The sequence below is a fragment of the Silene latifolia genome, chromosome X (assembly GCF_048544455.1).
Source record: "Silene latifolia isolate original U9 population chromosome X, ASM4854445v1, whole genome shotgun sequence".
NCBI classification, from domain to species: Eukaryota; Viridiplantae; Streptophyta; class Magnoliopsida; order Caryophyllales; family Caryophyllaceae; genus Silene; species Silene latifolia.
Window position 1 is genome coordinate 190,934,179 of NC_133537.1, and position 12,912 is coordinate 190,947,090.

At 35.4% G+C, this 12,912-nt stretch overlaps 1 non-coding gene across 1 annotated transcript; it reads left to right on the plus strand.

The window, feature by feature from the left end:
• The first annotated feature begins 1,212 nt into the window (after nt 1–1,212).
• Nucleotides 1,213–1,319, plus strand: LOC141625227 (small nucleolar RNA R71). Its single transcript, XR_012535018.1, has one exon. It is a non-coding gene; the product is annotated as a small nucleolar RNA R71 (small nucleolar RNA).
• The last annotated feature ends 11,593 nt before the right edge of the window (nt 1,320–12,912 follow it).

Sequence of the window (12,912 nt, forward strand, 5' to 3'; positions counted from 1 at the left end):
AGGATGTCTTTCATGTATTTTGCATAGGCCGGAACATGGATGATCAACTCCGTGAATGGTATAGAAACCTCTAGGCTCTTCAAAATCTCCATGAACTTTCCAAGTTGCTCATCAAGCTTGGGCTTGGCTTGGCGACTTGGGAATGGAAGTCTAATCACAATAGGCTCTTTCTCCACTTCTTTGGCTATCTCTTCATTTCTCTTTTTTGATGAATCATTGGTAGTTGGTTCTACTACCTTAGGATTTCTCCTCAATGGTTCCATCACATCACTTTGTTTGACATTTTCCTCAACAATATTCTCTTCAATTGGCATATTAGGTCCCTCAAATCTTTTACCACTCCTCAAGTGAATGGCATTGATGGTTTCATGTCTTGTAGTAGGGTTACCTTGAGGAGGTAATTGTCCTTTTTGTCTTTGGGAACTCGAAAAGGCCAATTGGGACAATTGTATTTCCAACATCTTGGTGTGAGCAAAGATATTGTTGATGGTAGTGTCTTTGGCTTGGTTATCTCTTTGCATTTGAGCAAAGAAATCTTGTTGGCTCTTTTGCATTTGGAGGACCGCTTTTTGAACATCAAAAGCTTGGCCGTTGGATTGATTGTAAGAGAGTTGGTTTTGGTTGAAGTATGGTCTTTGAGTAGGATTTCTCATTGGAGGTGGGGTGTATGTGGGTTGAGGATTTTGAACATTTTGGCTTTTGTATGAGAAGTTTGGGTGAAATTTGGTGTTTTCATTGTAATAGTTGGAATAAGGGGTGCCATTCTTATATGCTTGGAAAGCATTCACTTGCTCACTTATGCCCTTATACTGTTGTTGATCAGGTCCCAAAATTCCACAATTCTCACACGCTCCATTTGAAATAGAAGATGTTGCTAACATAGCATTGACATGTTGCTTGGGTGATTGAGAAGCTTCATTTATCTTGGCTATGGCTTTCTCAATTTTCAAGTTCATTGTGTCAATATGGGCGCTTAGTTGGGCACCCAAATCGGCACTCAATTGTGTGACGGAGTCAACTTCATGTTTCCCTCCCCTAGTAGATTTTTTTGGCCTACTATATTGAGAGTTGTGAACCGCCATATCCTCTATCTTTGCCCAAGTTTGGTTGTCATCTAGCTCGGTGAATCTTCAACTAGAACTCATGTTGAGCACATTCCTTGAGTCTTCATACAACCCATTCCAAAATTGTTGAACAAGAAACCATTCGCTTAGTCCATGATGAGGACAAGAGCGACATGTATCATTGAATCTCTCCCAAGCCTCATATAGAGACTCTTCATCTCTTTGCTTGAACCCGGTGATTTGGACTCTTAACATGTTAGTCTTCTCCGGAGGATAGAACTTCTTGTAAAAGGCAAGTGCTAACTTCTTCCATGAATCAATTCCAAGAGTGGCCTTGTCTAGGCTCTTTAACCATTACTCTACGGCTCCGATCAAGGTAAAAGAAAACAATACCCATCGAATTTGGTCTTGAGTTACCCCCGTTTGGGAAATTGCATCACAATAGTCACAAAAAGTCTCAATGTGTAGATGAGGATCTTCACTAGGCATCCCTTCAAATTGACTTCTTTCAACTAATTGTATGAGTGCGGATTTGGCAATGAAATTATCGGTCAAGTGGGGTGGTGTTGGAGTACCATTTGGTAGATTCTCCTCGGTTGGTATGGAATGAGATGAAAATTTAGGCATTGTAGGTTGATTTTGTGGTTGGTTTGGAATTGGGTTTTCCTCTCCTTGTCTTGCAAAAGGGTTGGTAAACTCAACACTATCCGATTGGATAACACAAATGTCCACAAGTTCTCCAATACCCAAAACTGTTGAAGTCCCTCTAACGGTTCTTCTAATGTTGGTCAAGGTTCTCTCAATCTCGGGATCAATAGGCAAAAGATCGCCTTGTGATCTTCTAGACATGCAAAAATTAAACATCTAGAAAATAATTAAAACTACCTTGAGGAATTTGACTTCCCCAAGTTTAAGAAAGACACAGCTAAAAACAACAAATGATAACAATTAAATTGAACACCGTCCCCGGCAACGACGCCATTTTTGATTCGGTCTAAACTTTGTCGTCTAAGCTTACCAATTAAAACAATATTTATAATCTCGACTAACTACTCTTAGTAGAGTGGAAAGTAAAGGTCGGATCCCAAGGGATGGGTATTGTATTGATTTATCGGTTGTAGAGAGTTATGTGTTAGGGTGTCACGATTTGGTTGAGTTTGAAGTTTACAATCTAAACTACTTAACGATGACATGTAATGAAAACAAAACAAAGCAAGTAAACAAATAGGGTTTGTAAACAATTGATTAAGGCACTAGGGTGTCATAGGTTCATAAGGGAATCATGGTAAGATCTCATAAACAAGTTTCATAGATGCAAGCAAATTATTGTTGCAGTGGAGTCGAGTTAGTTTATATCTTACAACTCCTAGGATGGTTTGGGTCTCGGAGCCGAGTCGGTCAAGACTTTACAACTCCTACAAGTCGTCTTAATTTCTTCCTATTCAAATATATGCGTGGTTAAACAAGCCTTGAGTTAGTTTATGTCTTACAAGTCTTATTGAATGGATAAGAGATTCATGCTAGGTTGTCAATCAAGCATTTCATCAAGCATAACATGTGCATAAGTTGAAACTACAATAAGCAAGCAATCATATGAACTTATTAAGTTAAGATCTACCCCATGATTAATTCCCATAATCCCCCATTAATCCTAGCTAGGAGACTACTCACTCATGGTCATGGTAAACATGCTAATAGGGGTGTCATTCATATTAACAAGGCTAAACATGGTGAATAAGTAAATCAATAAACAATAATTAAGCAAGGGATAAAAGGAATTGTACCAATTAAGATGATCCAAATAATAAGCAAAGAATAATAGAACAAAACTTAATGAATGATGAAGAGTTGTTAATTCTTCAATAAACCCCAAATAGTCTTCAAATTACCCAACTAAATCTAAGAACACTTAAATGATTAAGGAAAGATTAAGATTTGATAAATATTGAATTGTGTAATTACAACTTGATTAATATTAATAAGCTCTACTAAAACTAGATTAGGAATTGGTGTCTAATCCCCTAATGCAATGGGGTATTTATACTAAGTATAAGTATTAGGGTAACTAAGGGCTTAAATGACGATTAAGTCCCTAAGATGAAGATTAACGGCTTGCAAGTCCCTAAGGAGCCTACGACCTGTCCATGTTGGACGCTCATACTGCATAGGGAAACGCCCGTCCTGTTTGTCTTATTAACCCCTAATTAGACTCCTATAATTAGTTTCTAAATTACTCATAATTTATATTTATGTGGATCTAGTTGCATGCAAGATAAAATAAAAAAATAAGGAGAAAATCACATTTCTTACATTGTATATGGTTCGAATTTTGGGGCACAAGTAAGGTCTCCCACCTTCACTTGTTCTTAAGCTAATAATATTGGAAGATCCTCCAAACTTCAAGTAGAGAAGTTCTCCTCAAAATTGCACCCAAAACAATAAGGGTTTTTCTAACGGGTGCCCTAAGGGCACACATTAATAACCCATATATGGTAAGATTAACAACATATCCACATGAGATACTCAAGTATATTCTCATTTTTACCATATTTAATGAGAATATTTTGTTAATCTTACCATATATAAGTTATTAATGTGTGCCCTTAGGGCACATGTTAGAAAAACCCCAACAATAAATCCTTAAATCTAAATAATATATTAACTAGATATATTAAATAGATACCTTAAAATAAATCTAACACTATTTCTATTACTACTTTAGTAATCTAATTAGGATATTTTTTTGAACAATTTTTAATCTAAAACTTGTTTTTAGAGAGAAAGATAAGAAGAGAGAATTGAATGAATAATGTGCATGTCATGGAATCAAAAATAAGAAAACAACCCCTTATTCTCTTCATGGAAGGCCGGGTACATGGGGGGGTGGTGAGCCAATGCATGGCCTTCATCTTTTTAGTTTTCTCTTATCAATATGTTTAGGGTGAAGGCTAGGATAGTAGGGTTATGATTGTGTTTGCCATAATCAAATTAATAAACAAAATTCACCCCTTTAAATCCCTTAAAACCGGTCCATGCACATAAAATGGAATCCATTTTATTTTGTTAATTTTAACAATTGTATTCATCTAAGTAGGCCTTTCTAATTTATAATAAGGGGCAAGGAACAGCCTTTCTCCTCTCTTCTCCGATCTACTATCCTCTCCGTGAGCGTAATCGTCATTGGATGTGGCGGATGCTGCATTCTCATCGGTGGCTAGAGATGCAAATGGAGATACATATAATACAAGGCTCTGTCTATAGAAAGGCGGATGGGTGATGATACATATGTGTGACATGTGACATATAATGGATCATATGTCATTTTAATGCATATTTAACTTATTAAATATCATTATTTAAAAATAAATCACATACAATAAATTAACTAGTAATTCATAATTGCATGTAAATAAAATGGGTCATGTTAATATAATTCACAATATTTTGTAATTATAATTAACCATTCATTCTTATCTTAATTGGCTCATAAACATTAAATAGATTTTAGTAATAAAATATTTTAATTACTAAAACGAATCTTATTTAATCAAATTACAATAAGCTACTTATTGTTACTATCAAAATAAATTGTTCAATTTTAAGGAGTTAATTAACTTGTATTGATATACAAATAATTAACTTATCTCTTAAGGGAATTGTCCTATAGGTGTGACCTTAAGGGATCAACTGATCACCACCGTCAGATGACAGTAATGTCAAACTCTAGTTAGCCAATCATTACCGATTAATAATTTATCAGTTGACTATATAAATGAATCATCCCTTACGTATTCTTATTATGAGATTTAAACGTGTGATCGCAGTATTGTCGAGGACACATACTCCAACAATCTCCCACTTGTCCGAGACAAGTGTGGGTCACCAATTCTCTTGTCCTATTACAATCTCCCACTCAATGCAAGGTGTCTTGCAGGTCGTACTTGCATTTGATCATATCAAGAGTGGTTTCCTCGATCTGGAGAGTAACTGTCTGACCGGAATCATCTACCGTAGATACCTTCCGAGCGTGGCCACGCATTTCTAGTTCACTACTCCTCGAGTGCCCTTGAGATTTTAAATAACCCTGGCAAGGGGTGGACAATTCCTATCGCACTGCTCCCTTCAAACAGCCACATCTCATCATGACCCAAAGGATGCCCATTTGTCCTCAGGTACGAAAATCGTAGAGCATAAATCAAAGTCACTAAGAAACCGTGCCACCTTGGGCAAACAGTCTCTAGTCAAAGAATCGACTCAAAAGAATACTATAGTAGCTCTCGCCACGACCAGGCTATATAAATGTTGCCAGAACTCTATAAGCAGTCATTGCCCGACAGAGTGTCCCATACAGTCTGCCTATGTGATCGACTAGTCATCCCTTATGACCCTATGGCACTTGAACTTGCTATCAATCGCATCACACTCTAGTCATTTGGAGACGTCACCTCATATAAGCAACTAGGGGCCAATACTATATTAATCCAGTTCACTTAAATAGGGTTCAGCATTGTCTCGACAACCTATTTGGAAAAACAAAGTATTAAAGAAAAGTGTTTTGTAATAAACTCAAACGATGAATGTATTATCACATATGTAAAACTGAAAAATATCAATTACTACATGATCTATAATTCATTTTTAATCTTGTATATAGTTGATCATCTCAATACAATTGAAATGGCATGACTTATCATGCTAAGCCTATGAAAAGGCTTTGGTTAGTAAGTCTTAGCAACACTTTGCACTTTCCTAACCTTACTATATACTTTTTCCCTTTGTTTTGTATAATCTTTATTATAAAATGTTTGAGTACGTGTCTAGATCCAATCTAGACATATGCTCTCTTGCCTTAGAATAGCTCCCACTGTCCTCACAGTGAGTAGGGATAGGACCTTCGGTTATTGGAACGAACTACCATAGCTCCTCCAATTCACAAAACCTAATCCTAACATCATCCCCTCCTTCTTGCATATCTCAATGCTGCAAGTGTACTCAATTTCCGTTGTGTATATCTCATTGTTCACCTGCCTAGGTCGTTTCTAGCAAATATCCTCCTTAAATCATATAGCTAAGATGGTTCTCTAACCACCCTTATGGGTTTAGAATATGGTTTTTGTGTAACTCCTTGCACATAAGTCCATCTCATTTCTAAATGCTTAGCTTCATATCTTTAGTACTTCTTGAGTACTAACTAATGAACTATGTGGCTATATAGAGACTTCTCTCAAAGATTCGATTTGTAACATCTCGTCATACTCCAAGTATACGAGGTTTAAGAATTGTAATACATCTTAGCGTAATGAATTAATCCTGCAACGGATCAAATGGATTCAATTTCTTCACGTTCAATACTTTTGAACTTGTCAGGATAACATAAGAATATTAACTTTATGCTAATATCCATCGAACTGGATATCTTAGAGATGTATTATTCTTCTCCTAAGTCTTTTATCACTTATAGTGATCAATATGTCATTCACATATAAGACTAATAATACCACCGTACTCCCACTAAACTTCATGTATAAACAAGACTACTCGACAAATCGAGAAACGTTTATTATATGACTGAAACATACCATTCAACTCCTTGACTTGTACTTACGATTTCTTCATAAGTTCGTATCCTACCTTAGGATAGTTGCGATTTACAAAACTCGTGCAAGATGATTTTAAAATCCAACAGTCAAATATTATGAAATCCGAATTTTAACGAAGCGTTGCAATTGGTGTAAACCTCTTACCACCAATCAACCAAGTCATGGAAACATCTTAATGTTTATGTTCAGTTTGGACTTTTGCGGAGTTGAAACTAGATAAAACTTCTTAATAAGTTACAGGTTTATTACTTTCAAAAATAACATGACTCCTGTCCACTTTAGGTTTCGAAGAAATAATTACTGATTTTGACCAAGAAGGAACATCTTCCTACGTCTTATTCTCAGTTTGTGGCTCTTGAACATTTTCTCCCACTCTGTCTTTAAGAAATAATCCTCTTTTCTTTAATAGACAGCATCACGAGCCACAAACCTTTGTTCTCGTGATCATGTAGGAAGAGAGAGCACATGTTAACTATCGAAACAAGCTACAATTTAGGTACCATGCCTAGCCATATCTCATATGAAAAATAGATGATTGCTTTAACCATGTTTTATATTAGTGGAAAATTTAAATGCCAGACAAATTTTATAACAGAAACTACCTCCAACTACAATATAAAGATTCAATCATATCGTAATGAAAGTGAACTTGTGATACCATATCACGCTCTTTTTGGTGCAGATAAAAGTCTTCACTTTATTGTTCCCTATTTTAACAAAATTATAATACTTTGGTTTTATAATCTCTAGGTTTTGATACTTTTTAAACATTCATTGAACTTATTCAAATAATATCTCTTCTTATCTCATTAAGTGGATATCAAGTATCTACCTAGTTCGTTGGTAAAAGAGATGAAGAAGTAATAACCTTTTCTGATTGAAATTGTATTCGACCATACACTTCAAAGTGTCAATAGGGCAAATATCTTGCTCTATTCATAATCCTTTTCAAGAAAAAGTCATGAATTATCTTGCTTTGAATACAAAATTTGCACACACTAAAAGATTCCCAATCAAATGGTTTGGGACACTAGTCAAAACTAGTTTCTAAATGCGATTTTCAATCGAGAATTGAGAAATGATTGGCGTCACCAACTTGAGTCTTATATATATATGACATTTATTTCTAGTTTGAATATAATTACCTTGATTTATATGGTCTCAGCATAAACTTAATCGTGGTATGTAAGGGCACAACGCTTGTTTTAATTGCATAATAGAGAAACCCTTTGCGTTTTATACAAAAACTTGAATTATATTCTTATTTAGAGTTAGTGTACATCATAACAATTATTGAGGTACATTTCTAAATATAAAACTAAAATGAGTACACTAAAACATTCTCGCTAGTCGTCACACGATACTACCAAATATTATGATGAAATCCACAAATTTGTATCAAATACTCATGATGTGGTAATTGGCAAGAATGCAATGTCAATGTCATAAATTTTCAAGAAGGAATATGTTGGAGTCACACGACCAACTTCCTTGATCTTTATTTATTTGAGGTTTGTCTCTATTTTAGTGTCTAACACTTTCTCTTTCGAGCCTAGTTCTATCCTTAACAATTAAGATAGGTACTTCTTATTGCTCCCACTGACTACAAGAATTTCTACTTGATGAACACTTATCTTCATTTAAATTCTTAGTTAATCCTTCACAAGGGTTAACTCTATTGTGGTATTTGGTTAAACAAAATTTTTAACAAATCAATTTCCCAATTTAACATTGCCATGTTCTTAATAACTTAAGTGCTTGATGACAAGTGTTTAGTTTGATCAATAAGACTTTTGAACCGTGGATGCATAGAAGATATTATCAAAACATATTTTGACTAATCATAACTTCTATTCACACATCTTCACAAGAAATCATACATAGGCATGTTAGGAATTTAAGATGCTAATCTTATATAACATAGGACAACTCCTATGGAGTTCTATGGAATAGAACGATTGCTATTTAACTAGTCCATGCCCTATTTAAACGGTTCATTTGATGATTTAGAAAGAGATTATATTTGTCGTTTTAATTGTGGTTTAGCGAAGACTCGTGTTACAATCGAATTGATATCGTATATTAATAGGAGAAATGATAAAGAACAACATAAAACAACGAAATAGTGGGAAAAGAAACATTCATCGTTAATATATGAAACCATTTTAGCATGTTTTAGCATTTATATAATGACCTCCACCCAATTATATAAATGATTCCGAGATCCAAATCCATATTAACTCGGGCATGGGGAAACCGATACATCCCTCACTAATATAACTCGGTGGGTTAACTCTTTAACCGATTCTATAATTAGAACTCTCGGTCGATAAAATTACGTTAAGTTCATCTCTAGCCCCGGAACATAAGACTAGTCTTCATGTCACGTTGAGTCCAACCAAATTTCGCCTGTAATAACGTTTTATTACCCCACTTACCCAATGAAAAATGAAAGCACCCCGGGAAAACCAAACCTACCCCAAATGTCACGGGGATTCATGAGTCCTACTATTTGGTAAGGCTAATCTCAATTTTAAATATGTGAAGGTCTTGTCAATTTATTATCTATCTCTTTTAAGTGAACTAAATTAGTGATCTATCAATAATTATAATTGACAGGGTCGAGAATTCAATATAAAAAGATATGCATGTGATGTTATGGCGATTTGGCATGCATGCAAACATATAAAATAGAACATGTAAAGAAAAGCAATTTCCTAGTATGACCTTTCCTAAAAAAAAGAAAATCTAATAATCTATTACATATTCGGAAACCAACTCCTTTGGTCCCTTGAATTTCATGTGACATGTCTCCCAAGGAAACACCGTCTTGATCGGAACTCCTTTCAGAATGGGTCCATCTTTAGTAAACTCCGGAATTACAAAAATAATAGTAAAATACATAGCTATTCCTATTATACATTTGTAATAAAAAATTAAATCTATTAAATTATAAAAAGGTGATGCGAGATCACAATAAAATTACAACCGAATTGATATTCCCTTACATTACGGGTAATACCGATTAAAAACTAAGGCCATACTCAGACAAATTACATGATTCAAAATTTCATAAATGTAAATGACATACATCTATAAAATATGCAGCATTATATATGTATTCAACATGCAAAAAATTAATGTGTCAAATCGCCTTACTAGATTATATCGTATATCACTTTGGTTTTATGGAAATGCGTGACTTTTAACTCATTAAAATCACCAAAATAATACTTAAATAAAATTGAAGCCCAAGTTAATTACCCTAACTTTCTTAGGACTCAAATATTAGTCTACACTAATATTTGACAATAATCTAACTTGGTATAACATTATTGCTCATTATAATTTTATTGCTCTTAATAATTAAGAAATAATTCCTAATAAATCATAAAAGTTTGAAACAGTTTGAAATCAAAATTTTATATATTCTGGAATATGACCAAGATCCCAAAATTTCAATAAAAAATTTCTCAAAAAGCATTTTTAATTTATTTCATGAATAAATAGCATAAATCATAATTTTGAAAACTTAATTCCAAATTAATCACAAAAATTATGAAAAAATTCAAAATCAAAATTTTGAACATACTATAATAATTTATAGATCCTGGAAAAATATAAATCCAACCAAAAAATTTTGAATTTAATTTTATGACTAATAAAGTTGCCTTTTATCGATTTTATCACATAAAAATCAATAAACACACAAAATTAATATTTCCATTTCACATCTAATGTTCAAAATATGTGTGCAACTTTGGGAAAAAATTTCATTCCATAAATTTTGTTTTAGCTATCTTTAGCTTATATAATCTCGATTTATTCTATTTTAACCATTAAAATCATAAATCATACAAAATTAATCACATTAACTGCAAATTTTACATATACTAAATAAAATATGCATGTGAGATCATATTAAAATTTTGTGGCCAGAAACATCATATAACTATTTTTAGTTATTAAATAACCATTTTACTCACTAAAATGTTATTATTATCCATTAAATTATATAAGTGAGCAATAAAATTCCATAAATCATCTAAAATGACCTAAAACATTTTAGGACTAGAATGTATACATGCATTGAAAAATTTCGTGCATATACTATATAAACACAAATTTTTCGGTTTTTATTTTAGTCATCTAATAACTCGTAAAAAAGTCAAAAAACAATTTGCATGTAACAACAAAGCTCTGATACCACTTGTTTGGTTTATTAACCCTTAATTAGACTCCTCTAATTAGTTTCTAAATTACTCATAATTTATATTTATGTGGATCTAGTTGCATGCAAGATAAAAGAACAAAATAAGGAGAAAATCACATTTCTTACATTGTATATGGTTCGAATTTTGGGGCACAAGTAAGGTCTCCCACCTTCACTTGTTCTTAAGCTAATAATATTGGAAGATCCTCCAAACTTCAAGTAGAGAAGTTTTCCTCAAAATTGCACCCAAAACATTAAACCCTTAAATCTAAATAATATATTAACTAGATATATTAAATAGATACCTTAAAATAAATCTAACACTATTTCTATTACTACTTTAGTAATCTAGTTAGGATATTATATTTTTGAACAATTTTTAATCTAAAACTTTGAGTGAACCAGTTGTCATTACTATCATCATCTTTTGTTTGTACTGGTTGACGTGGTCCAACGGATCAGCTGTCCTATCGTACAAGGTCATGGTTAGTGGAGTGAATCCTCTGGGTATGCTGACGAGCGCTATGCTGTCCACAAAGGTCGAGTCCTCATAGCTCTCTGGTGCTGTTATCTCCATTGGACGAGGCATTCCCGGCACCTTGCTGAGCATAGCCCTCAGCTCCTATAGCTGTTGTTCCACTAGAGTAGTTTCTCCTATAGGTGTGTTATGGACTAGTGAATAAATTCCAAGGGATTACCGATTACTGGCGTTCCTCCTGTGGCGTATGGTCGGACAACGTAGCTGCCAGGCAACAGGGTTGCGTTCATAATGGGCCTGAACTGTACATCCAGAGCCTAATGTGTGTATGCGCTTGCTCCTGAGGGAGCACTATTTGGAAAGGGTTCGCCTTAGGTGTTTCCCAATATGGGCGGTGTGCTGCTGAATGGTTGGGAAAAACTAGGTGTTAAGGCTCCCTATCCCACGGGATCAATTGTCCCTAGTGCCATTCCCGGTGGAGGCGTCGTCCTTGGTGGTGGCGTTACCCCTTGTGGTGATAGTACCCCCGGTGGAGGGATCATTATTGGCTGTGACGGCACTCCCTGTTGTGATACCACTCCCAGATCTTGCCTTGTCACCAAATCCTGCGAGAAGTCTTTTCCCTGGTTCCCCTTAAGCGCTTCCCGATGTGGCGTACGCTCAGCTGTCTGCTGGGGTATCTCGTCCTGGGACGTTGCATCCATCCTGTCTTTCAAGGCGTGGTTATCCTTTTGCAGGATCTCGTTATCCCTCTATAAGTTCTGCACAGCACGGTGCAAGGTACTCATGCCTTGGAGTAGTTGCTGCCACGCATCTGTAAGTCCTGATCTGACTGGGTTGTTCTCCCCGCTGGACTTTGCCTGGTTGAGTGCTCCTAACATCTTACTTGTGCGCTCTCCTCCCATATCTGAGATTTTGGTTGAATGCGGGGGCTTGGCTGGTATTGGGGTTATCTTTGATGGCTGGCTGGTGGTAGCCATCCTGCTGACGAGGGCTTCTGGTTCTATCGTTCCTATTGCGGCGGAAAGGGTCTTCACCACAGGTGGCTGCGAGGTAGAACCTGGAATGCTGGAGGGGAACCTGAGGCACTGGAGGTGTTCTGATTGGATCCTGACATGTTCAGCGTACTGCTTGGAAGGTTGCCTTGTACCAGTATTCCCCACGGTGGGCGCCAAACTGTTTTGGAAAAAATTACCTGTTAGTTATTTTTTCTTTTGATGGGTTAAAGCCGTCTATTGTTAGTCGATTTTATGGTGGTGTGCATGAACTCGTAAACTGAAGGAACAAAATATGAAATGCAAAAGGCAAAGTACACAAGAAAATGGTGACGCGAAAAACCCGAATGTGGGAAAAACCGCGGGGGGAGTCGATATCCCTCCAAATGTATGCACTATGACTTCTGGGGTACTGAGGAGGAACAACGTAATGATACGATTATGATAGAAATAAAGACTAATGCTCGTGTATGGTGATGACTGATGATTTTCTTGAGTGGAGATTTGATGAGTGAGTGAGTGATTGATTGAATATCCCTTGTTGCTTGCCTCTCCTTGGTAT